Here is a 26,825-nt window from a genome sequence, read left to right as displayed (position 1 = left end):
AACCAAGGGTCTTCGAGCTTGCTGCGTACGATTAGCCATCCTTGCGGCGGCAAAAGGATTCAAAGCCCGCATATGCTACGGTTCCCTACGGTCCGAATCCGGTGCCGCATTAGGTTAGGGAACTGGGCGATAATAGCTCCTCCACATCCCAAAGTGCGCTGCCCTCCTAGGCGCGAGAGATGTTGTGAAGATATATAAACCTTAAGGTTCTTTGGGTTGACTAGGTTCTAACCCGGTTGAAGCAACTCTAGGTATAAGAGGTTTTGTTTTTTTCTTTTTTTAATAACATCAAGGTATACAAGGGTGCTTTAACTTTTATGTAAACAAAACAATTTTTGAGGTTTGAATGTAACGAGTACCCCAACACTCTGACTGTAAAAACAAAATAAACACAGTACTTTAAGCAGAATAATCAATCAGACCCGGATGCGATCTAACCAGCAACACATGAATGGTACAGGTAATGGCGTATTTGACCCGCTATATAAAAAATGTCTATAAATTATTCATCTTTTCAAATTTATAGCCCCTTCATTTGAGTATATCAGTGTCACGAACAATAGTGTTTGAAGGCAGAACGATTGCAGCCACTGGATTCTGTTCAAGCCCCCCACCTTCATCAATAATCAACCTAAGTCCATCCACATGAAGCTTTCCATGATGACCACTCACCACAATCGTCCTCGTTTTTCTCAATTCCTGATTTATTTTTTAATGAAACAATGAATTGATTATAACAACTTCAAATCATAACTTTTGAAATCATGGTTATTATCAACTCACCTCAGGGATGTCCCAAACGTTCTTTCTTCCGCTAAGCGGCTCCACTTTAGAAATCCTTGTATCCTTAGCTTTCAAATACTTAATTTGTTCCTCAACATCTTTTTACCGTCCAGACCGGCATGAACCGCGATCAATTTATAAAATTCGTCTCCATTCTCAGTCTCTATGGCCACATTATCCTAAACAAAATTTATTACATTATATGTCTATATTAATATTGGTTTATCATAATTTCCGCATCAATGAGGGTTTTTTTTAAATGATGACAAGTTTTGTGTTTTTCTAAGTTTGGCTATAAGGTATTTTTTATTTTTAAGTTAGCATAATTTTCATTTTTTTTATAAATTGAAACGTTTGTACTTTCAAATTTAGCCAGAAAGTTATTATTTTTCACTTTCAATTTTAATCTTTTTAAACAGCTAAATACGCAAATGTGTTTAGTTTTTTACTCGACGTATCGGTAAAGTTTATGACGAACCTAACTGATACAAGCATCAGTACCTGCAATTGTTGAATGGTCTTTGATTGATGTTAAACACGTGTAGGTATCGTTTTAGGCATATAATGACTTTATTTGTTTCCATGGTTTTTTAATCGATATAAAACACATGTTGATATCCTTTTAAAAATATCACAAGTATATATCTTTGATTTTCTCTTTCGGTTGCTACACTCGAGAACCAGCTATTGTAGACAGGTGTGTTTAATTATTTTACTTGAAGTTCTTGTATAAGTCTTTTGACAAACCTAACTAATACCGACATGAGAACACTCGCACCAACATTCGTCTCTGTAGTTTTCGGTCGATGTAAACACGTGAGGGTGAGTTTCCATTAGAATGGTTAAAATGCTAATGGTGAGATTGGTGACAGAACATGTGGTCGCGTGTACGTGCGTTCATACGTGTGTGGTATGTACCTATGAGTTGTACAACACACAGACTTGAGAGCTGGGAACCCTCGAGGCATATCACGACTTTATTTGTATTTGTGGTTTTAGTTTGATATAAAACACATATCAGCTATATTTCCTTGATATTTTCATTAGGCCATAACGAACCGATACCAACTAAAACTAAATTCACTAGTTATAATTAGTTAAAACCATTACCTCTTCATGAATCCACACCAAATCCGCAAGAAACTTCTTGTGTTCTTCAGGAACTGCTTTCATCAAATCTGCATCGACAATAAAAAATTTGCATTTTGACTTCCGGAAGCCAATTTGTAAAAATTCCAAATCCTTAAACAAACGTTAATTACAACTAACCCTAATTTTAATCTCCAAAACGACAAAGTTTAAGTAATTGGGAAAATAAATAATAAAAGTAGTATATACCAGGTGATCCGTGATTCACACCATAGGATTTAAAAGTAGTTCTAGCATCATAAATAGAACCCTTATATTCGATTCCTTTGGCAGTATTAAAAGTAGTCGCCGAGGAAGATGATGAGGGCGTGATCGGAGGAAGAAGGTGGGATTAAGGTTTGGAGATTGGACCAGAGGTTTTGGAGCTTGGATATGTATCGGTGGATGTCGCCTATGCAGATTGTAACCCTGGGGTTGGTGGTGGACATGATGCTTGATATAAGTTAATAAAAACTAGTATTTGCACCCGCACGTTGCCGCGAAGCACGTTTTGTGCATGAACAAAAAGCAAGTTGGAGACAATCAATTCTAGAAGTAGTTGCAATTTGACGAGTCATGAAATACTTTGTGTCATGTGTGGGACAACTTGTTTCGTGTATGTTGAGAAATATAATACAAACCTGCTTAAAAGGATGCCAATTTGGAATATTAAGTTTATCTTGCCAGAATGAACTTAACTCCACTTATCTCGAACTCCCAATGTTGAACAAAAGAATACGTGCAGAACATATATCGCCCAAGGAGAAGAAGTTAACCTCTGCTACAGTTCGGATTATAATAAGAAAGAGGGATATGTGAAGACCAGGAGGACACGTATCAGGGAGGAGAAGTTGATGTGTGGCCGAGGGTACATATATGATATATGCTCTTGCATCCATGATAACTTAAATAAATTAATATTGGTTTTAGTAAAATGACAAAATCCCTTGGTTCAAAATTGGTTATCAACTATCATGGTCAAACAATACAATAGTATAAGGGCGTGCTCGTTTCACAAAATGAAATAGAATTGGAATTAGAATTTGCATAGTATTTTGGAATTTGAATGAATTGGATTTAGAATCTGAAAATTTCAATTGGAATCGGAATTTGAAGGAATTGAAATCCAATTCCATTCTTAATGTGTTCGTTTGACAAATGAATTGGAATCGAGGTTTTTTTTAACGAGGATAACAGCAGAAACATTTTAGTTTTTTTAGATTTTTTGTTTTTATTATATTTTGCGTTATGATTTTTTTACTATTCTTTATGAATTTTTTAAGGTTTTCTATCAAGATAAAAAAACCCTTAAAAAAATATTCAAAAATAATAATAAAAAATTCATAACTCAAAATATAAATCAAAAACAAAAAAAGTAAAAAAAAACTAAAATGTTTTATTCGTTGTTCTGTTAAAAAAAAAGAACACACTCGAGAAAAAGTTCCAACGAATTCACTTGAAATCCTCTATATTTTGAAAGGATTTAGAATCCCTTTATATAAAGGAATTAGAAGGAATTGAATTCCAATTCCAATTCCTTGACAACTGAACACACCAAAATGGAATTAAGATTCCAATTCCAACGAAACAAACACGTCATGTCATGGGATTTTAATTCCAATTCCTTTGAATTCTCACGAATTCTGTGAAACGAACACGCCCTTATAATATCAACACCAATGAAGAACTAATCAAATTACACAAATTATATAGTTTTACGAGCACAACATGACCCCATGGTGCTATATCTACTCGGTGATCAGCATTCCAGCCTCGTCAAAAGTCACTAGAAGCCATTAAACAACAAATTCAACACATTTTCGGTCATTAATAGAGCATGAAGAATTAATCACTTGAGGGCCTGAGGTTTTAAGTTATCATGTTAACCGATCGCATGAGCTATCATATAACAGAAAAGAGAACAATCTGTAGCAGCACCTTAAAGTTAATCAATACAAATGCACAAAAAAAAAAAACAATTCAATCAAGAAAAGAGTACTGTCTACCATTAACGGACTCTACTTGTTAACACGAGTTAAATCCAAATACCTGTTTGAAAAGGTTAGCAACCACATCAGGCTTCTATAAAAACTCACCTCTGGTCACTCCAAACATAGGCTGTTCCGAAGAACAGTCAAACCTCAAAAGAATTGAATTTGCAATTAAGACCAAAGGAATTTAAGTTTGAGTGTAAGTTATGAACAAAATATGAGATGTGAAGATATAGACACTTGGTTCATTATAATATGGTTAAGTCTAAATTGAAGTTTTACAATGGCCCTACGTGCCTTTTATAGATAAGTACCAAATGTGGATTAACATTAAACACAATTGTTGGTTAGTGTATACGTGTGTTAGCCGAATAGTAAGCGTAACACTCCTAAAGTAGACAACTTTGCACTAAGTAATCCCTTGCATTGACTTTCGCACAGATTAGATCTCATGTAAATTCTATAAAACATTTATAACAGAAACATAGTTGTTAAAACATGAAAAGGTGTCATAAATCATGCTAAAATGAAAGCAACTTTGCATGACCAATTGCAATGCTTCATGAAAGGGTACATTGCTTAAGTAGTTGTCAGTCTTGGAAGTATGATGACTTAGACTATCCGTAGTGGGTTAAGAGATAAGTCAGCGGTCACGTCACCAAAAATTAATGGCTGGTTAAGTTTCCGTTAAATTTGCACCTACATTCGTAGTTGGAATTATTTTTTGCCATTTCAATAGCTGAGACTTATATTTGTCAATCGGGTATAGTTGGGATTATATGAAGCCAACACTCCTTGCTGTTATTATTTTGTTGCTAATTTTGATTCTTTTGTTGTTGTTATTAGGATTTTTTTCTTTGTTATTATAAAACATTGCTTATGTAGACTTGGTATTGTTTCCTACGTTTTAATATTGTTTCCTCCATGTGCTACAGTTAGGGCGGGTGACTCGACGAGTGTTGCAAATTTGCAAAGAAGTCAGAGTTCTTCGAGTTAAGCGAGCTTGAGTATTGTGCTTTTCAATATTTAGTTTTAAAATTAATTTATGTTAAATTTTAGTCTAACCATTGTGTCCAATATCTACTATCTAGGGATGTTATCGGTTGGTTGGTTTGGTTTGAATGATTTTTGGTTGAAACCGAACAGACTTTAAGTGGTATAGAACTGAGCCAAATGCTAACTTAGAATTTGGTTTTGACAGGAAAACTGAATGATAATTATTCGTTATTAGATTTTGTTGGAGTAGAATTCATGTAATTCAGTTCGGCTTTAACAGTTTCGAGAAATATGGTTTTTGGTTGAAGCGGTTGGAGACCAAAAATTTAACACCCATGCTAATTCCCAACCATATGTCAAACACAACTTGAATTCCTTCATTTATTCCCACTCATGTTCGTTTCACGCCTCACTATTCAGTTCCCGTTACAGCAATCTCGTCATTGTTGCTCACCATTGACATTCTTCTTCTTCCCTAGTGTCACACCCCACCACACACTAGCCAATGGATGGCCAATTTATACTATATTTGGTACTTGTTACTTATATGCAACAAAGATTTTCAAATGCAAAACTTAAAGACTTATTAAAATAAAAAAAAATTGATTTATATAAAACACGATCAAATATCATCTAGATACAAGTACCAAAATAACACCATTAAAGAATGTCTTTTCAACGTCTTATACAAAAACCATTAAATACAAAAACAATCAGTTTGGAAAGTTTTAAGTGTCTATGAGTCGGCGTTCGTTCAACGTCAACTTCCCTTGGCAAACACTATTCCATCTATCCATCCCTACGGGCACCTGAAAAATGCTCATAAAATAATGCATTAGTGAAAGTTGTTTAATATAATTATTAGCATATACAATGTTTAAAGCATGCTTGTAGTAAGTTCAAATGAAAAGCAAAACAACTTGATCGTATACTATATGGTAGCCTAAACACTCAGTAGACCAATTGAATGTTGAGCAACCAACTATGGTATGCACTGGTCTGTCAAATCATTCATAGGTTTTAATGTATACCTATAATCGTATGATATTAGCCATGCCTGCAACAACTGAATCAGCAATGAAGTTAGCCGGATATCTGATGGATGGGATGATCCGAAATCGTGATGAAAGAAAGAAAAACGAAGAAAAACAGTCTGTTGGTGGAAAAGTGAAGAGAGTTGAGAAAAGGAGAGAAGGGACGTTTATGTATACTCGTCCAATTTGCAAGTCATGTGGTAGGAGGCATCATGAAAGTGTTTACGACCAACCAATGCTGTAATTTGTAATTTCTGCAAAAAGCCTGGTCACACTGAAATGGATTGCAAGAGAAAGACGGTGGTTTATTTTGATTGTGGGGAGAAAGGGCATTTTAGTACTTAGTGCCCGAAAAGGAAAACAGTGGTCATCATAGCAGGTGCAAGTGGAAGTGGTGCAAAAACAAATAGTAGGAAAGGAAATGCTCGCGTCTTCATGCTTGACACCCAGAAGGCAGCAGAGTTACCGGACGTGATTACCGGTACGTTTCCTATCAATAACGTTTATGCTAGAGTTTTATTTGACTTAGGTGCTAATCAGAGTTTCATAGATTATAAATTATGTAGTTTGTTAAATGAGCCTCTAGTGAAATTAGTCAATCATTATGAAGTTGAAATTGCCAATGGTGATTTGATTAGAATAAGCGAGGCCTTAGTTAATGCGACAATTTCCTTAGCCAGCCATATACCTGTACGATTATTACCTATAACCTTAGCAGGATTCGATGTAGTCTTAGGTATGGATTGGTTATCAATGAACCAAGCCCGTATCCTATGTAATGATAAGGCAATTGAGATCCAAGCACCAAATAATAAGATCGTTCGAATAATCAGAGACAAGGAGGCAGGAAAAGTTGGAATAAAATCAAAGATAAAAGCCAACCGTTGTTTAGGCAAAGGATGCCTTGCATTCATGGCTTTTGTAACCAAAGCTCCTGAACCAAAGAAGATGGAAGAAGTGTCACTTGTCTCAGAATTCAAAGATGCATTTCTTGATGAGCTATCATGAATTCCATCAGATAGAGAAGTAGAATTTAAGATTGATTTACTACCAGGACCTCACCGATAGCTAAGTCACCTTATAGACTAGCACCCACCAAGATGAAAGAATTGAAGAAACAGCTGGATGAGTTATTGGAAAAAAATTTTCATAAAACCGGGAAAAAAAGATTCATAAAACCGGGTTCTTCACCATGGGGAGCTCCGATATTGTTTGTTAGATGGTTCGATGAGGATGTGTATAGATTATCGTGAGCTGATCAAAGTTACAATTAAGAATAGATATCCGCTTCCAAGAATCGATGATTTATTCGATCAACTTCAAGGAGCATGTCATTTTTCCAAAATTAATCTTCGATCTGGATATCATCAATTAAAGGTACAATAAGAAGATATACCAAAGACGGCATTTAGAACGAGGTACGGACATTATGAGTTCACTATTATGCCTTTTGGACTCACTAATGCTCCGGCATCTTTCATGGACATGATGAATCGTATTTGTAAGCCATATCTTGATAAGTTTGTTATCGTGTTCGTCGATTATATTCTCATATATTCGAAAACCAAGGAAGATCACCAAATTCACTTAAGGATTATGTAGAAACCTTAAGAAAAGAAAAGTTATATGCCAAATTCTCCAAGTGTGAATTTTGGTTATCGGAAGTTCAATTTCTTGGTCACATTGTAAATGAAAAAGGAATTCAAGTTGATCCCGCTAAGATAAAGGTCATAACCAAATGGGAGAAACCCAAGACACCAACTCAAGTCAGAAGTTTTCTAGGCTTAAACTAACTTTTCATTTAGTTAGTTTAAGAACTTGAGTTCTAAACATCTGTTTGAATTGATTTCAGCGGCAACGAGTTCGTTTTTACTTATATTATCATATCTCAAAGTTTCAGATTTTCATTGTTTGTATCGTTTGACGTGTAGTGGACGGCTCAATTATTCGTATTTATATTCGCTTGTCTTTAATCTAAGGTGAGTTTTATCATTCCTCTATTTTACTAAGTTTTCTAAACGTTTTGAGGACATATGCGTATTATTCGTATTTCATACTATATATATATATATATATCAAACAATAGCAAACGTGTAATTGTGTGTGACTTAATCAAATACACGTGTTGCATGCTTAATTGTATTAATTATTCATTCATTCGTATAATTTGGAGGGGTCCAGCATACTCCCTTGTATAGGGTTCTCATATTATTTACCAACGCTCGATTCGCATGGCAACGGTATTACTACTTGTTTATGGCTTGATTCATTTACTGCACTTACTACGTTATGCTTATTTATATTAACACGCAAAACTAGTGATAGTCTCACTCAACTATATGTTGACAAACTCTGTTTTCTACGCATATGCAGGTTGCTTGTATTGAAGATTGAAGTTTGGACACTTAGACAAGACCTTAGGATTTAACAAAGAGAATCATTGTTTAAGCTTGTTTGGATCATATTTATTTAATTGGAATATTTTGTTATAATTGGATAATGTGTGTATTTTCTTTGAATAAAATAATTAATTAGATATTGCCATTTATATTCATGATAGTATCTTCGAGCTGTGAGCAATCGGCTCACGCCCTGGCATTTCCGCCTTAGGTTGGGGTGTGACAGATTGGTATCAGAGCCGAAGGTTATAAGATAAATCGTTAGATTTGGTCCTAGGCACATGTTAGGAACCCTATACGTACTTATCTGAACTGCCTTATGTGCTATTTAATTGTTTACAATTTAATTAGATTTATTATTTTATTGTATTTTATCTTATTTATTTATTGTGCGCGCACACACACAAATTCCGAGACTGTGCTTCACATTCAAAATATTTTTTCTAAATCTTTTATTTTTGTTAGATTGTCTTTTATTTTGGGAAATTCCTTAAAAATTCTCGAGTTTTGTTTTTACTCCTCCTTAGGGCATGGAAGTAGGGTATGTTCGGTTAGTAGCTATAGGGGGCAACATAATTGTGAGTTGGGCCTTGCAGAAACGGTTCAAAGAACCCAAGGTAAGACGCTATTCCTTACCTGGAGATTAACCTGACCACAGTACTCGAGCCTCTAGGCCAAAGCAGAACAAGATGTCATACGACCGGACCCTTAAGTGGTTAATCGTAACCGGTTAAACGGTTGCACTCCTTATAAAATCCGAATTCATGGTGGTTCGTGGCTAAATTCGGGAAAAACTTCCAAATTGTGTTTTTAAATTATTTTAAATGCTTAGGTGGGTGAAAAATCTATGGAAATCCATGAGCACTCCAACTATTCATTTCCCAACCCGTTTTCAATTTGATTTTTGGTTGGAACGTGTCGTCCAGGGTGGTTCCCGAGATACACCGACTACTCATATTTGATTCGTTGATTTGATATTTAGTTGGGCCGGTTAAATGCCATGTAAAGCTCATGGTCCGACCAACTCCATTGATTCGATAATTCGTTAATTAGTTGGGTCAGTTAAATGCCATGTAACGCTCACGGGAAGACCAACTCAATTGTTTATTACTCGCTATTCTAATTGGGCCAATAAATTGCTATGGAACGCTCATGGGAGGCCCAATTTCACAAACTTTATGTTGCTTTATTTAGTTGGGCCATGAAAAGCTCATGGGAGGTCAACTCGTTTGATATTAAAACTAAATAACGAACTTAATCACAACTTACTATCCATTTTATAAGTCTTTATTATTAAAACTAAATTATTGTAAATTTTATTAATATTAAACTGAATTTTTTATTACTCAAATTTAATTTACATTATTAAATTAATTATTTCATTAATTAAACTTCTACCATTAAAATTGACTTTTTGATTTAATCTCCATTAAAACCCATCACTCATTTTATTTATTGATTAAGTTCGTTATTTAGTTGAAACTAAACGTTGGTTCGTAAATATTTTAACCCCCTACTTTGATTTTGATACACCTTGAAAATTTTGAACGTTTTAAATGAAAAATTCGTAGTTGTTAGAATAGTCATGATGGTTCATGCATTTCTAGCCTCACATTTATCTTATTTTATTATATGTTTTACATCCTATTTTTGTTATCACAATTAATTTAAAATTTATTATTTACTTAAATTTCCATTATAAATCATCAATAATTCAATTTACTTATTTATAACGATTTTATGAAAAAAGAAAAATCCACGAATTCCCAGTTTAATCTAATTTAATATCTTCAATTACCCACCTTATATTTTTATCTAAATTAAAAGATTTAATTAGGACTATCTCAGTGATTTGGGGATATCCGCTTCCCAAATTAATTTATTAACGATTGGTTTGAATACGTACATTTTCATTAATATTTTAAATTATTATCTACTAATTACTATAATATTTTAGTTTTGTTAATTGAATTAATCTCATCTCAAAATCACAACTTGAAAAGCTATAACTTTATATCAATTTCTCTTTAAATTCATAAGTTCTGAAACTAATCAAACTCGACTCATCAAAATTTTCGTTAACTATGTTTAAACTTATACTCTCAGTATTAAGAATTTTATTCCTCATAATTACGATATTTAAAGATTCCACATGTCATTAGTCATTTTGAGACTTCTTGTTAATTAAACTTTTTCGTATCCCATCTCATGAATCAAGTTCCTTTCACTTTCAAGGTAAGAATACATATCCGTTCATCATAAATCATTTCGAATGTCTGCTTCAAGAAATTCATTTCAAACTCCAAAATTCATATCTTTACCATAAAAAAATGTTTTAAAAATTACATGGTTTTATCAATTCAACTCAAACATTTATTAAATTTAAAGTTATCAAGACGTTTGTTTCTTTCAAAAAGATGGTTTTAAATGTTTTATAACCCACATGATGAAACGGATTATGCGGACCATCCGATGATAAGAGTAATTATGGTCCGGAACATAATTATTCAAGTCCTCGCCTGGAAATCATAATACGTACAATTGTGTGTCATGATTTAGAACCTAAGGTAGCTTGGGTAATGGTACAAATGATAAAATGATAAGGACATGATGGATACGCCGCTGGTACATCCAATATATAAGTGTCCTTATCGGATTGTTACTTGAAGCGTCACTTCGGTTATTAGTTCTATGTTGTAATATTTTCTTTAAAAGTTTAATAGTATTCAAAAAAATGATGTTTTGATTTTCCTTAATTTCGGGACGAAATTCTCTAAAGTAGGGGAGACTACAACATTTTGGATTTTCTAAACTCATATTCGTTTGCGTTTAACCCGACCCGAGAATATTTTATATCGTTATTATTAATAAAAATCAAATATTTATAAGATATTAATTTCTCTTATGTTCACCTTAGGCCATGGCCATCATACTTTATATAATGCCCATTCCTTATTTATTTCAAAGAAACACCGATAAATGACAAATTAACAATTTCAAAGAAACACCAATAAATGACAAATTAACAAACTATAAGGACCAAACATATAACAAATAAAAATGTTCCTATCCGGTGGCCGGAGCGCCACGTGACGGCGGGCTCCAAGGCCGCCGCACATCGCGGTGGTGAAGCTGCACAGAATCTCTTGTTCGGTTTCATTCGTAGCTCGTTTTTTGTATTAAAATCGTAATATATGTTCCTATTCGTTTCTTACTGACCAAGATCAAATCTTTCGATTTATTTCATTGATTATTGTCACACTTCGACTTAGGGCCTAGGTGTGACACTCGTAGTTGGTAACTGTTTTGAAAATATATCAGAGTTGCGGGTTATTAACGGAAGTCTTTTAATTATAATAAAATAAAATTTATTTTAAAAATCTCTTGGCTACTAAATATCCAAATATTTGGTTTACAAACCTTGTTTATTTTTGTTTACAATATTTTATTTATTTTAAAACTGAGCCATCTCCATCTGCGAGCATCTATCTCCATGAATGACTCTAATTCCTTGCTATCTGTGCTACACTTGCTTTCCTGTAACGTGGGTGAATCGTTGACTCTGAAAACATTTATAATATTTGACCGCCAAGATAGTTTTGGAACAATCTCGGCAGAAACGTCTTTTATTTCTTGGATCTTGTGCCACTGCCATACACACACAATTATGGTTCTCTAAGAACTAATGTCCATTGGAGAACTTTCGTTATGACTGTTTAGCCTGCGGCCACGTAGCCTTGATTGAAAGACTAGACAGTTATGTTTGGATCCAGATATATGTGTACTCGGTCTGAGTTGCTTTTATTTTCTACCTTGTGACTTAGGGATCAAGTAATCCCTTAAAATTTAGAGATCACGTAATCTCATATTTGACTGACTGTTTAAGATAAACAACCCGTTTATCTGACTAACTGAAAAAGGTTTAACGTATTCACCTGTGATTGCCCTTTCTGAATGATGTGGTGATCTCGTTTAAAAATTTTTTGTGAATGATGATTGATCTATATATATAATAAAATAACTTTGTTTAAATATTCGGATCGTCTCTTGATCCAGCTACAGACCTTTAGTCTGGTTTTGATAGCTTTAAACCTTGATTGATCATTTGTTTAAATAAAATATTTAGACCCGTAATCTTTTCATTTGTTTACAAACTATGTGTTGAGTTTCTTCTTCATGAAGAAACATCTATTGATAGATTTCTTCTTCAAGAAGAAACATTGAATAACTATAACCCTGATATGTAAAATCTTACGTTTCTTAATCGTGAAGAAAACTATATATCTCTTGTATATAAAATGTTTTTTAATTGTGAATAAACTATTTCTGACAATATCCTTTTGTATGTAAAAACCTATGTTTCTTAATTATAAAGAAAGATTATTTTAGCTATAACCTTTGCATGTTTAAAGCTTTTATAAACAAATTTATTATCAAGGTTTGGGCTATACCCTTGACTATAGTCTGAGCCAAGTATAATAATAAAATAATTATTTAAGCAGAACCCCTACCTTACGCGGGTATTCGAAGTTTATAAGCTTAAGAACAAACGGCAACACCTCTAATATACGTCAAGTTTCGAGGGAATGAAACGTCGAAAATTTCCGGAGTAGCGTCGAGATTCTAAATTGATGGCCCAAACTTCAAGGCTCAGGGACTTGTCAGGTCATTGTAGGGGGTCGACAACATTACGAGGTAATAATATATGAGTATCTGGAACGGGTTTGGAATGAAATTTGAACACCCACAGCGCTCCCTTTTTACAACTTGCTTATCGGATCTGTGGCGGACAGTTGTGATGTTGATAGGGATGGTCTGTCGGGCCGCAATATAACGTATGAACGGGCACGCGTCAGTGTCAGTGTCTTGTCAAAATGGATATGCCATTAGCCGCGGTGCACCTCGTTGCTTCTCACTACCATGTTGGTTTTACCATCACCACTTACTTTCACGATTATTTTATTTCTAAGGTATTTCTAAGAGCATACCTAACTACCAATTTTCTTTTATTTTGAGAACCATGATAGCGAAGCATTTGTTCATGTCTGTATATATATATGTGGAAGAGATGGCAGCATGTATTGGGATTTCATATAATTAATTTGACAGCATGAACCAAACGTGTCATCCTAACTTGGATGTAAATAAACTTAAACCTTCCACGTGCCCACCTATTAATATTTAGTAGTTATCTCTTGAATTAAGTTAAGATGTGTGCATATCCATGAAATGGCGGCCAACTTTAATGTTATACATATATATTGATATGTATTAATTTTATCGCAATTATATGTATAGATTTATGAAGAGACAGATGTATTAATATTAAGGGATGATGTTATCTAACAAGGAATGGCGGCATGAACAAAAATACGTGACCTTCATTTTCAAATAAGTTGTTAAAACTTCATATCAAAGTAGCTTCACTATATATATACATATAATATAACAATAATTGTCTCTTTATATATTTATACATATAAATTTTAAACTAGTTGATGTATACGTATTTCATCGTTATATTAGCTATTTAAAACTTTAGTCTCTTAGTTTATATATGTTTATGCTAAGTGCTCGCTTAAATATATCATACCTAAAACGGTTGTTTTATCTGCTAAATGCTTAAGTAATAATATTTTAAATATAAACTAAACTATTTTATTTATATATGGTAAGACGACAAACCGTATATTGACACCACTTATTTATGTCAGGTAATAAATACATTTTTGGTCCTCCAACTTTACTAGTTGACAGTTTTGGCTTGGAATTTTAGTTGGTGTTACAATTTTGTCATAAGAACATTATTTACTTGCTTAAACGAGTGGCATGTTCAAATATGGTTCGTTTTTGCTATTCCTATATAAACAAGTCTCATAATCTCTGCCACAAACTTTACACTAAACCCTAAGAGCCTCCTCAACCGTCACCTACCTCTGATCATCACCAAACTCTTTGATTTTTGCTTATTTGTTGAAGACATAAGCTTGTTCGTTTGACTTTGCATGCATGTGGACCATTGACTCGTCATATCTCCTTATTCTTTCACTTTCCGGGTAAGTTGTAAATTGAGTTTTCATTCATAAACATTCCCTAGTCAATAACCTTCAATCGATTTATGAGATTGAAGGGTGTTGACTGGTCAATTACTTTAAAACTCGATAAAGGGCAAAATAGTCAACTTGTTTGACCTAACGTTTTCTCATACTTCTGGTCGGATTCAACGTTCGGTCCAGAAGAATTTTATGCTTGTAGAGAAATTTTAAGCCTACTGACCAAAACCCGACTTCCGACTCGCTGTTCGGATTCTGGTCAGTACCAGCTCGCTTAAATCTTAAATATAACATAACTTGAGTTCTAAACGTCCATTTGGATTGATTTTAGCGGCAACGAGTTCGTTTTTACTTATGTTATCATATCTAAAAGTTTTAGATTTTGATTGTTTATATCGTTTGACGTGTAGTGGACGACTTACTTATTCGTATTTATATTCGTTTGTCTTTAATCTAAGGTGAGTTTTATCATTCCCCTATTTTACTAAGTTTTCTAAATTTTTTGGGGACATATGCGTATTATTCGTATTTCATACTATATATATATCAAACATAAATTAACTTCTCGCTGAATGGTTCACGAATAGATCACTGAACGTTCGGTTCGTTTCCAGACCTTTTATTGTAGTTGGTCAAGAAGTTCAAAATTTTGTAACATAATTAAAAGAGTTGACTTCTGATTTTATACAAGTGGTTGTAGCAGCTGATAAATTGGAAAAGTTTAGTACAAATGGTCATGGATGTTGAAGACTCGATCAAAATTGATGGTAGAAAGTCAATAATTCAATAAGAGTTAAGTGTCATTTTAGTACATGCGGTTTGTCCAATTACACAACTTTAGTACCGTTTTTGAATTTATTGCAAATGACTACCTCACTTTTCTAAAACTTGTAATTTTAGTACCTTTTTAACCCCGTCTATTTTGTCCGTTAAGTCATAGGCAAATTAGTAATTTCGATTTTCTTTATTTTCTCTTTTGAGCTAAGTGCTATTTTCATACATGTGGTTTGTTCAATTATGCACTTTAGTACCTTTTTTGAATTTATTGCAACCGGATATTTAATTAGTTTTGGATAGTTAGATAAATCAAAAGAGACATTACATAATGAGTCTATTTGAAGCAGAAGCGGTTATAGTGGAGTTCGTCAAATCTTGGGTCAAGACCCGAGTTACCAGATTTGGAGAATGTGTTGATAGAAATTGTAACTACATGCAATTTGATTTAGATAATTTCAAATAAGTATATCATTATAATTTATTGCTTAGTTGAAGCGGTTATTGTAGAGTTGGTCAAATACTGGATCAAGATCAAGTTAATGGACTTCTTAATGGGTTGATCGAAACATGCAGAAACATATACAAAATTTGATTTAAATAATTTTAAATAACTATATCATTATAATTTATTACATTAGTTATGAGGCTGAAACTCTTATATTAGAGTTGTTTAAATCATTTATTTGGAAATGTATGCCAACTTATATTTCAAGAAAATATTCAAATATGTTATCACAATAATGGCTTTTATTTAATGAAATTTAAAATAGATTATGTTATAAAGACCTCATATTCAAAATTTCACATATTATAATTTTTTAATATTAAAAAAAATGTTTTTTAACTTGTGTATCACACGGGCATATAGCCTAGTGCTCTTATATAACAAAAAACTACCCCTCACGTGCAACATTTAACATCAAAAGTTAACTAGGTTATCTTTTTGGACTAATAATAAAACCAAATTTGAAAGTTTAGAGACCATGCATGCAAGTTTTAAGCATTAGGGACCATACATAAAATTTGACTCAAACCACAAGGAGCATTTGTGAAATTCTCTCTTAGGTTTATGATAATCAAAACAATTTTATAAATTTATTTAAAAAAAAAATAAAACTCAAAGATATCATTTTCAAAACTAACTAGATTTTCACCCGACGCGTTCCGCCGGGCAACTGGTAAAACCGTAACATTGAACATGGGTGTTGGTAAAACCCGAGCATTATTCGGTGAGTTCACGCGAATTCTGTTAGTATCGTTTATGCTCTTTACTACTATAGACACGGTTGGTAAAACCTTAGCGTCCAAAAAATATATATTCGCCAAATTAAAATATAAAAAAATAAATTATTTAAAATGAAGTTTGTTTGGTCAGTAAACCCGAGCGGTAAAACCCAAGCGTTGTTAGTCCCGTGCATTGAGGCGGTAACTGTGTACACCCCGACCTTCGACATAATATGCCGGGACGGAATGTGTCGGGGCGGTACGTACAAATTTCTCACAAGCTTTTGACACCATTAATGTGACAAATATAATTACTTCGTTTCATTAAATCACAAGTACACAATTTGACATTAATCAAATAACAATACAATAACCTTATAATTCATTATCTATAGTACATTTAGAATTGATTTCAAAATGTTTAGTTTCCTTTTATTTTTTATTTATTTAATTGTTAATAGAATAAAACATATAACCGTTACATAAAGTTCCAAAATGTTTAGTTTCTTTTTATTTTTTATTTATTTAAATTGCTATATATTAAAACAAATAACCGTTGCATATTTTTTTTTTCTTATTTTACACAAATTCTCTCTATTAAATAGTTAGATTTGAACCACCACTTTTATTAACAGATTAAATAACATATCAACGGTTATTATTTTGTTATAATTCTTACAATAGAATTAAAGTTAAAGCAATATATAATATTTAGCCAAATTAAAAGGGCAACATTAAACGAAACAACGACGGTTATCATATTTTAGTACTGTAATAAGTCACAAATAATCAATACCGTCATAATTTCCAACTTCCAACGCGTCTCCTTTAACCGTCACCACCACTTCCCCCACCGTTTCATACCCTATATATACCACTGCAACATACACTATGTCATTATCATTCGATAACATGTGGATGCGAACGGACATCCTGAATCAAACGAACGGTCCCGTTTAGAATTCCGCTTTCGGATCGATCCGATCTGTCATGAATGAAAATGTACTGCAAGTTTGACCGCGTGATTCACGGTCTGCAATTTCGAAATGGCATAATTTTTGTTGATTGATTTCAATGATTTACGCGTCGCCGTCACCGGAAAAGATGGACGTGGCCGGGGTACTTCTGCCAAAAAGACGACGGTGAACGTGGAAGAAAGTGTGTTTTTCATATAATGCTCCACCTACCTTTGGAATTTACAAACATGTTTAAAAACAATGATACAAATAGAGGTCTTAAGTTGAGTTTTGATTAATTTTTGTTCCTCAAATAATGGCCACTTAATCGTTTTACAATTTACCATTAACAGCCAATAAATAAATAAATTTTGATTGATTTTAATCAATTGTTTTGTGAAAAGCAATTCAAATAAATCCACAGATCATGCGTTTATGATTAAATTGATGATTGAATTTAATTATCTTCATAAATAGTTTGTGGTTCATTTGGAAATTAATGATCAAAGTCAAGATAAAAACTATAAAATTTAATTGACGAGGATAAAAATATTTACCATATTGTGCTATAACTTTTAATTTTAGATTTTTTTTTTATTGTCTAGCTAAAGTTTTCTTTTCAGATAAATGATTTTGTTTATAATTGTGTAGGAATTATATTTTGTTTTTGCATAAATATTAATTATAGTATGGATATGCTTTTGTTAATTACGATTGTGTGTGCACTTTGATGTTTTTTTCCCAAAACTGTAACAAACATATTAACCAATATTTTAAGAGAATTTAGTACTAATTTCTTGAATTGTTACAACAATGTTTAAATTTAAATATTATATGTAACACATTATATTACCATCTACATTTTGCTCTTTTATTTGAATGGAATTCCTAAATAAACAAAATAAAAATGATAAAGACATGACGACTTGTATTTCAAACCCTCCAACACTAATGTGTGGATTTATTATTAAATGAATTGATGATGGACACGCTAATAGACATGATGACTCAATAGGTTGTATGTGGAGACTTTTTAAAGAGTTGTATTATACTCACGCTTATATCAAATTAGCAAGTGATGTGTAGAAGTATGTAATTCTACATAATAAATTCAAGTGTTTAAAATGAGAATGAGTTTAATTTCATCTTTGTCGGACAAAAAAACAAGGATGATCTATATTTTTACATTTTTTTTACTGGCATCTATTTTTTTTACTTGACAATTGGATTAATTATATAATATTTAATCTAATTTGTACGGTTTTGATCTATTTTATATATTTTATTTTATATTTCTAAGTTATTGTATTAACTGAAATTATTTGTATGCCTTTTCCTAAGTAAAAGTTTAGATTATATTGTACAGAGTTAATGCCATGGTTTAAATAAATTTCGAATAAACTTTTACCAACACCCCGAGATCCCGTCTTATGTTTTGATTACACTATTTATGTTTTGGTCATATTAAGTCTCAACTATCTTATTATCATACATTCCAAATCCATTGTTTCATCTTTCGGTTATAAGAGCACACTGCATCACGGTTTTTTTTGGTTGCTATATGAATTTTAATACTATACCAATGAACTGAACTGAGTCAATACCAACCGGACTCCCGCCGCAACGCGCGGATAATTCTGCTAGTTATTATATGTTTATAATAACCTAATGGTCCAACTATCTAATCTTCAATCCTTAAATTAAACTTCAACATGCAGCACCTTTAAAATAATATAATTTGTCAAACACATTTTAATTTATTGACTTTTTAAAAATACCAATAAGCCAATAAACATTTTTCAAACCAATCCCAAACATGCTCTATATGTCCCAAGGTAGTTTTAAATTCAGTTTAAAGCATCCGACGATTCAGTTTATTTGAATTAAATTTGGCATTAATTGATTTTTTGTCTTATGAAATAAAATAGAATTTGAAATTTACTACTAAGTTAATTTTTTAATTAAAATCTAGTATTTTACCCGGCGCAACCGCCGGGACAGGTTGGTAAAATTTGGCGATGCTGTCGGTGTCAAGCGTTGATACGGTAAGTCGACACGAATTCTGTCGGTTTCGGCCACGTGTGTTATTGCATTGAAAAAAAAAAACTTGAGGTGGACCATGAGGTGGAGTCGGTCAGTAAAACTTGATCGTTGGTAAAACCCGACCGTAACCGATCCAGGTCGTTGAGAAGGTCACTCTATGCGAATTCAATCGGTTTCCGTCATGCTTGTTACGATACCAGAACTAAAAAAAATCAACATTCGGTTGGTTTTCGTTACGCTAATTACGGTAATAGAAATAAAATAAAACGGTATGAGTTTACATGAATCCGGTCGGTTTCTTTCACGTTTGTTACAATACCATAAGTAAACAAAACATAAACGAAATTGGTTTTCAATCAATATTTGTTGCGTGCATTACAGACTTGAATTAAAAAAAAAATAAAATATATACAAATCGGCAACAAAGTTCTAAATTATCATCTATAAATATAATGATAAATAGATAATAGATACTTACAGATAATGAGAGATTTTAAATTAACTAAAATACAAAAGAAATCATCTTGAATTTTCTATACAAGTATTATTATTTTATTGTTACGAATCCACACAGAAAACAAATTTCAAGAATTAAAAAATTAAAAAGGTCCAAAAGAAAGAATCCCAATCCGAGTCAGTCTGTTTCCCGACCGTCCGATTCCAGCTTAATCGACGACTCATCTTACACATACAAACAAAACACACAAAACAAAAGACAGGATCCTCAATCCGCGTTCCTTTGATCCCTAACCGTCAGATTCCACCTCAATCAACGGCTCACCACATACATAAAGAAACACACCAAACCCAAAAAAATCAAAAATATCCCGCTCACCACAAAAACCCCCGCACACAATAAAAACCCAAACATCCATCCTCAAAATTCACCACGGTAACCCTTTTCTCTCTCACACGTATTCATACCTTCTCGATTTTAAAGCATTCTCATCCCACCTCTATTCCTAATCACAATAAAACTTACTATATTTTCTTTCTTTATTTCAATTAAATAATACTTTTTATATCTTTTATTATTACATTTTCTCTTTCTTTCACTCACAACCATTTTTAAAATATATTAAAAAATTCAGTAACTTTTTAAATATACAGAAAAATCATTACTTTTTCTAAAATATAAAAACTCTTTCACTCATAACACTCTGAATCACTCTTTAAATTATAAAAATATTCCTCACATAAAATAAGGGGTTGGATTAGAATGCTTTTACTATCCAATTGAAAATGGATGTTGATATTGACATCCGCATCCAATCTGATTTTTTCCAACGATTCACTCTTTTAACCAATGACGTTTTCAAGATCCCAAATCAAACCAACTCTAATGGAATCCTCTACACTAATCAAATTAGACTTGCAATTCTTGATTCAGTTCAAGATAAATCCTCAATTGTTGTTGTGATCGTGGTACCAAGAAACAGAGAAAATGACTGGGTTTTCTCAACAAAAGAGGATCATATTCAGTTGCTTGAAAGGTGTTTTAATGTGTCAAGGTTATTTTTAGTTGGTAACATCACCAATGACTCCAATGTGTCAAGGTTATTTTTAGTTTGTAACATCACCTTTCAGTTGCTTGAAAGGTATTTTAATGGGCCTCGTTTATGTGCCCATGGAATTGAAATAACTATGGCAGGCTGCCCCCGAATGATGAGGTCTGTTGTTACTAAAGATGGTTTGTTGGTTATGCATGTGATTCTTGGTGATTACTTATCCTACACTGTTGTTTTGGCTAACATGAAGGAGGTGTTTAGAAGTGTTTGGAAAATTTGTGTGAATAGAGATAAGGAGTTTGTAATTATGGCAAGTATGGATTCCACCTATGTTACCGTGAAGGATGGGCCTATGTCGAAGTTTGTGATGGAAGAAATGTAATCTTTAGCTTTCTATCTTTTGATTTTCAGAAATAGATAAAAGGATAGTTCATTTTGGGATTGAAAATGTTTGTTTTGTTTATGCTAACCTATGCTAACCTAGAGCACATAACTAGTTGAAAATTGAATCTAGATCAAAAGACGATGTTATTACTTTCAGAATTATGTACTTAGCCTTTTATTTCATATTTAGCTTTCAATTCCATGTCAACAGTTATTTAGCTACACTATCACTTAGGCTGAGGGGTGTGGGGGGCTCCAACGGGGGCGCGAGTGGAGGCTCCAGCCAGTAATATTGTGACGTGTGGCAGAGAGAGAAACTGGATAAGGTGGGTGTTGGAGCCCCCGCTGGAGCCCCTGGCCCTGGTGTGGAGGGGCTCCAGCGGATTTTTTTTTATTTTTTTATAAATATATTCAAAAAACGTATTATTAAAAAAACTCATAAATTATTAAAAAAAACACACGTTAAAAAAAACATATTAATATTTAAAAATAAAAAAAAAATTAAAGTACTAAAAATTAAAAGCAGGATGAATATTGAGTTTTATGTGATTTTGGGTGTGGTAATTGTTTTATGTGATTTTGGGTGTGGTAATTGTTTTAGGTGATATTGGGTTTATATATAGGAAGAATACTTTTTTTTTATTAAATTAAAGAGCCCAACGGCTCATTTGTGTACTCCCAACGGCTATTTCACGTCTCCCAATGCTCCTTTACGCCAGCTTTGTCCCGCGACCCACCTTGCGCCTGCTTTGAATTCCGTGCTCGCGCCCCTCTCGCGCCCCGGTGGTGTGGTGCTCGCGCCTGGGGGCGCGAGCGGAGGGGCTCTCGCGCCCCCGCTGAAGCCCCACACCCCTCAGCCTTACCATAGCCGTGTGTTGTAGGTTGACCATTGAAATATTACTGTTAGAAAAAATATATTTGAAATATCACTATCACTCTCTGAAAAGCTGCGGAGAGGATTGCTTTTATATTTTTATTAATGATGACTCATTATATCCTGCTTGTTTGGCTTGATTATTATATATATATATATATATATATGCATCAATTAAAAATTTCTCCAAAGCTTTATATTGGCTAGAAGTGATTTAGTTACATAGATTATTTGGATATATTATTTACTTAAAGAGTTGGAAAAGGGAGAAGAAAGGCCAAACAAAAAGGGATATGACACGAAGTGATGGGTCTTTGTATTATTTTTCAAGATGCAATGATTTTTTTAAAGGGCAGACTAATTTTTCTTTCAAATATAACACAAGTATCTTTCACTCTCGATCAGTTAAAAGAGTGATGTGGACGTGTCCTTATAAGAAAGAGATCTCTGCTACACCTTCAATTGACTTAAACTTGGATTGTCAGGTTTGACCGGTTGATTAGGAAACCGCCTTGGTTACCGATCAAAGATCCTTCCTCTTACAAATATGTTTGTTAGTTGTTTGCATAATTACATATACGTAACATATTTAATCCAAGCAGTTTTATTTATTACTTATATTATGCTAGGGTTTAACCCCACACTTTATGATGGGAATGCGGGTTTGAAGTTGTTTGTTTGGTGTTGGTTAGTAAGAAAACCCAATCGTGACACGCTTAAAAGAATCTTGACATATGATGTCTGTGCTATGCGGCGGGGTAGCAAGTTTTTTCCGTACTTATATCTAAATGTTGATACAACATGGGTGTTAAAAACTTTTTGTAACTTTAAAAATAGAAAAACCTAAACCTTAACAAATAAAAAACCAAGAAAAGAAAAGAAAAATTAAACAAAACAAATTAGAAATTTATTAACATAACAGTAGTTTAATATTTATATCTAGGGATTTCAAACTCGTTTTTAATTTTGTCATTGTTTGATTTCAAATACTCTTTTTCAATTCCATGATGATTCTTACCTTCACCATCTTTACTCTCTTTTATATCCGTCTCCGGAATGTATCACCACTCTAAAGCCTAAATGTTTCCGGCCACCACCGTCCCACTGCTCTCTCTTCTCTGCGTTCTAAGCATAGATGTACTATTGATCATAGAAACATGTCTAAATTATTTTAGAAGAGTGTGACAAGTTATGCAATTATGATGGTGCGCCTAAACTCCTAAAGTAGTAACAATGATGCGTGTAAGCCAACTATAACAATGTGTTTTAACTTTTTTTCGTATAAATTAAAATGGTAAATGAATATTTATATAAAAAAGGACGATAAGCAGAAAATTACCAAAAGATAATCAGATAAAATTACTTGCCCAGAAGTTGGAAGACATATTATGCTTCCATCAACCATTATGTTTAGACTTGTGTGCACCTTTTACTGGTCCAAAACTCCAAATGGAAAGAATCTTTTGCTTGCATTCATTGATGCATCGACCGGCCATAACTGAATTGTTCATTTGTATTTGTAGACATAAATAAATAAATAAACAAATAAATAAAAAATAGATGGATCATTGTAGCAACTAGCATGTTAAATTGTGATTGGTTTTAGTCCGGTTTAGTAGCAAAAATAATTTTTAAAAGAACAGTTCATATCTAACGAATTGAATCTGGCTACCATTCTTAATCAATGGAGCAGAGAATGGAGTCCAGATGAGAAGGACGGGTTCAATTCAATGATTAACGAATCATGAAGGTATGTTATTTTATATTATTATTATTATTATTATTATTATTATTATTATTGTCATTCATCCCTTGATTCCTAAAGTCAGCATCTGATTCAGTTGATGTAACTGGGTTTAATCTGGCTACCATGTTTAATTGATGAAGAGCCACCCATCATCTAAGGATTTATCAATCATGAAGGTATGCTATGTTTTGCAATTTTATGTTTCCCAGTTCACCAAATTCATAACGAACCCTAATTCACATTAATATCTTAGTAGTAATGAATGATAACTAGGGAATTGTTCATAATATGGTTAAAGTGACAGACTTCTTCTTTATCAATTTAGAAGTCTTTTCATAAAAAAAGACTTGATGATATTTACAGTTATTAAAGGTTTCTATTTAGTTTTTATTGGCCATACTCTAATATGAAATGTACTTCTAAGTTCCTTAGTATTGGAATACTATGTTGGTGTTATGTTGGTATGATAATTTGTTGAAGATTAAATAAAAAAAAGGAGATAATTTGCTTTGTAAGATTATTGACTAATTAAATGATAATCTGTTTTCAGACTTGACAAATTCAACTTGTTTTTCCAGATGCATTTTAGAAATTACTTTTATTTGGATTTTATAATTATGATCTAAAAAGGGTTATCGACACTGAAATGTTATGCACTCTCACTAGGTAATACAAATGTTGGGTTCATGAATTTGTATGTGTTTGCTGTTTATTTTGACTATGCCTATTTAACGAAATTAAATGTGCGGTTACTTTATATGTTCAAGTTTTGTAAATAAATAGGCTTTCAGTATTTACTATATAGTTTTGTTTTTATTTTTCATTCTAGCCTAAGAGCTAATCAACTTATGATCATTCTCTACTATGTATTGCTTGCTTTTGTCTCTTCATGTTTGTCATTGTTAGTTGTTTGTATAAAATCTATTGTAGTTTTTCATAACCTTTTTCCACTAATAAATTATAATAAGACCGATTACAAATTTGAAACTAATAACATAACAGATTAAGTGTAGCATCACAAGGTGTAATATAGAGCTCCGTTTTTTACTTTCAATGAATTTAGGATTTGCTAAATTAGATTCTTAGTTAGATAAACTGGATGTGGCTCAATGGTAGAGTATTCACTTTGTTAGTGAGGGGTAAGGGGCTCAAACCTCAGTATCACCAATTTATATGGGAGATATGAGGGATGACCCTGGCTTGCCAGGGTTCGAGTCCTGATCTCACCCGGTTTTACCGGCTCCTCGTTGTCGTGCCGTTTGGCGGGCGTGGGGGTCGGGTTTTATCCGGGGAATCCCTCAATTGGTGGACCGCTAGGGGCTCTGTCCGGACTCGTGGCCGGCTCGGGCTACCTTTAGCCAATGGGGCCGCGTACGGAGTACCCGGCGTTACTTAGTTGGTCGTTCCAAAAAAAAGATTCTTAGTTAGCCTGAATATGCTAAATTATATATCAACTGTATATGAAATGTACGTTTAAGATCCTTAGTATTTGAGAGTTTATTGAATGTTTGTAAATCCTGATGATGGAGATGAACTTTATGGAATATTTGAAACATGCATATAAGAAGCTTGCCAATTGTAATCCTTCAATTTAAGTCTTAGATTCACTACTTAGGTTTTCAATCTGCATATTTATCGGCATAAATTCGTTTAGTATTTCGGTAAGTATGGAGAGCTTACGGACTTGGTTATTATGAAGGATAGACAAGTTGGTAGGCCAGATGAATGTTAAATGTGTAGCATATATGGTAGTTTGTTTATTCATTTAATCGATATATTGTCACACATCCACAATAAATTAAATCGTTTGATGAAATGTTTGACAACATATAACTTTTTTTTTTGTTTTAAATATTTTATGGTATTAAGAAGTGTTAACATTCTAAGAACAATTTTGTTATAGACAAAGCCATTGTTGAATTATTTATGTTGTTTTACAGTTTCAATTTTGATGTCAAGCTTTTTGTGTTAACCTTCGAAGTCAGACAAGAGGATTTCGAGATTTCTTTCTATACCAAACCTAGAAAAGTTATATCTTTCCTTCACATATGTTTTTATGATGTATTTAATTGACTTGTGAAGCTGGTTATTTTTGACTTGGAGAGCATGGTATCTAATGCTTCAATTGACATAATTGATTTTAACTGCTGGATGACTGATGCTTGGGCCATCTCTTGGGTAAGCTAAATGAAGCCATTGCTTTATGCCTTCACTTTTATAGGGCCTCTATCTTAAATATAAGCTATGTATTATGAGATTTTGAAGTAGAGTTCTTTTAGAATTAGTAACTCATTAATGTGCCACAAGCTAAAGTGGATTGCTTCATATCCATTATCACTGTATATCATCAAAATTCTATAATTCTTGTTTACTCTCTAGCCTTATACGCATAAAGAAAAAAAGAGAAAAAAACCTTAAATTTTAGTTAGTTTTAGGCCTTCGAAGACGTTGAGCCGGTCATGACTGATGCTATTGGCAGATCAATTTATCTGTTAGTAGCTTGAAGTTGTTGGTCTAAAATATGGGAATGAATGGAAATGAGGCCTTTATTAATTGATATATTGTCTTGGGTAGCGTTAGCAATATGATTTTAAATTGAAATGGCTAATAGTTATGCTAATTTTATTATTAATTTTAAGTGTATCACTAAATTGAGACGAGACAATTGGAGGGGTGGGGGGGGGGGTGTCGATTTCTGACACAAAATTCACAGGTATGGGTTTAATTTAAACGGGTTCATACATTTTAAGTTACCTATAAGATTACAAACATATTTAGGATTTGTATGTATCAATTTTGTCCTTATTTTATGTAATACATGATTTTTTTAAAACTTATGGCACATATAATTAAAATGATTCAACCAGCGTAGTACCATCTTTGGGGCATATGTTAATTTTGTTTCCATGTTTGCAGTCCCTAAACATC

General features: G+C 33.0%; 1 pseudogene across 1 annotated transcript; it reads right to left on the bottom strand.

Moving 5' to 3' along the window:
* Positions 1-531: 531 nt before the first annotated feature.
* On the bottom strand, positions 532-2,206 carry LOC143550684 (tyrosine-protein phosphatase RLPH2-like; annotated as a pseudogene). The gene is made up of 4 exons (XR_013138369.1): positions 2,122-2,206; positions 1,894-1,961; positions 784-962; positions 532-699 (listed from the first exon to the last, which is right to left on the bottom strand). The product of XR_013138369.1 is annotated as a tyrosine-protein phosphatase RLPH2-like (transcript).
* Positions 2,207-26,825: the final 24,619 nt, after the last annotated feature.

This window comes from Bidens hawaiensis, unplaced genomic scaffold, assembly GCF_021521415.1.
Source record: "Bidens hawaiensis isolate Kalapana, Puna unplaced genomic scaffold, B.hawaiensis_p1.1 tig00016126_1, whole genome shotgun sequence".
NCBI classification, from domain to species: domain Eukaryota; kingdom Viridiplantae; phylum Streptophyta; class Magnoliopsida; order Asterales; family Asteraceae; genus Bidens; species Bidens hawaiensis.
The sequence above is the reverse complement of the archived record's forward strand: the minus strand, read 5'-3'. Positions and strand labels throughout refer to the sequence as shown.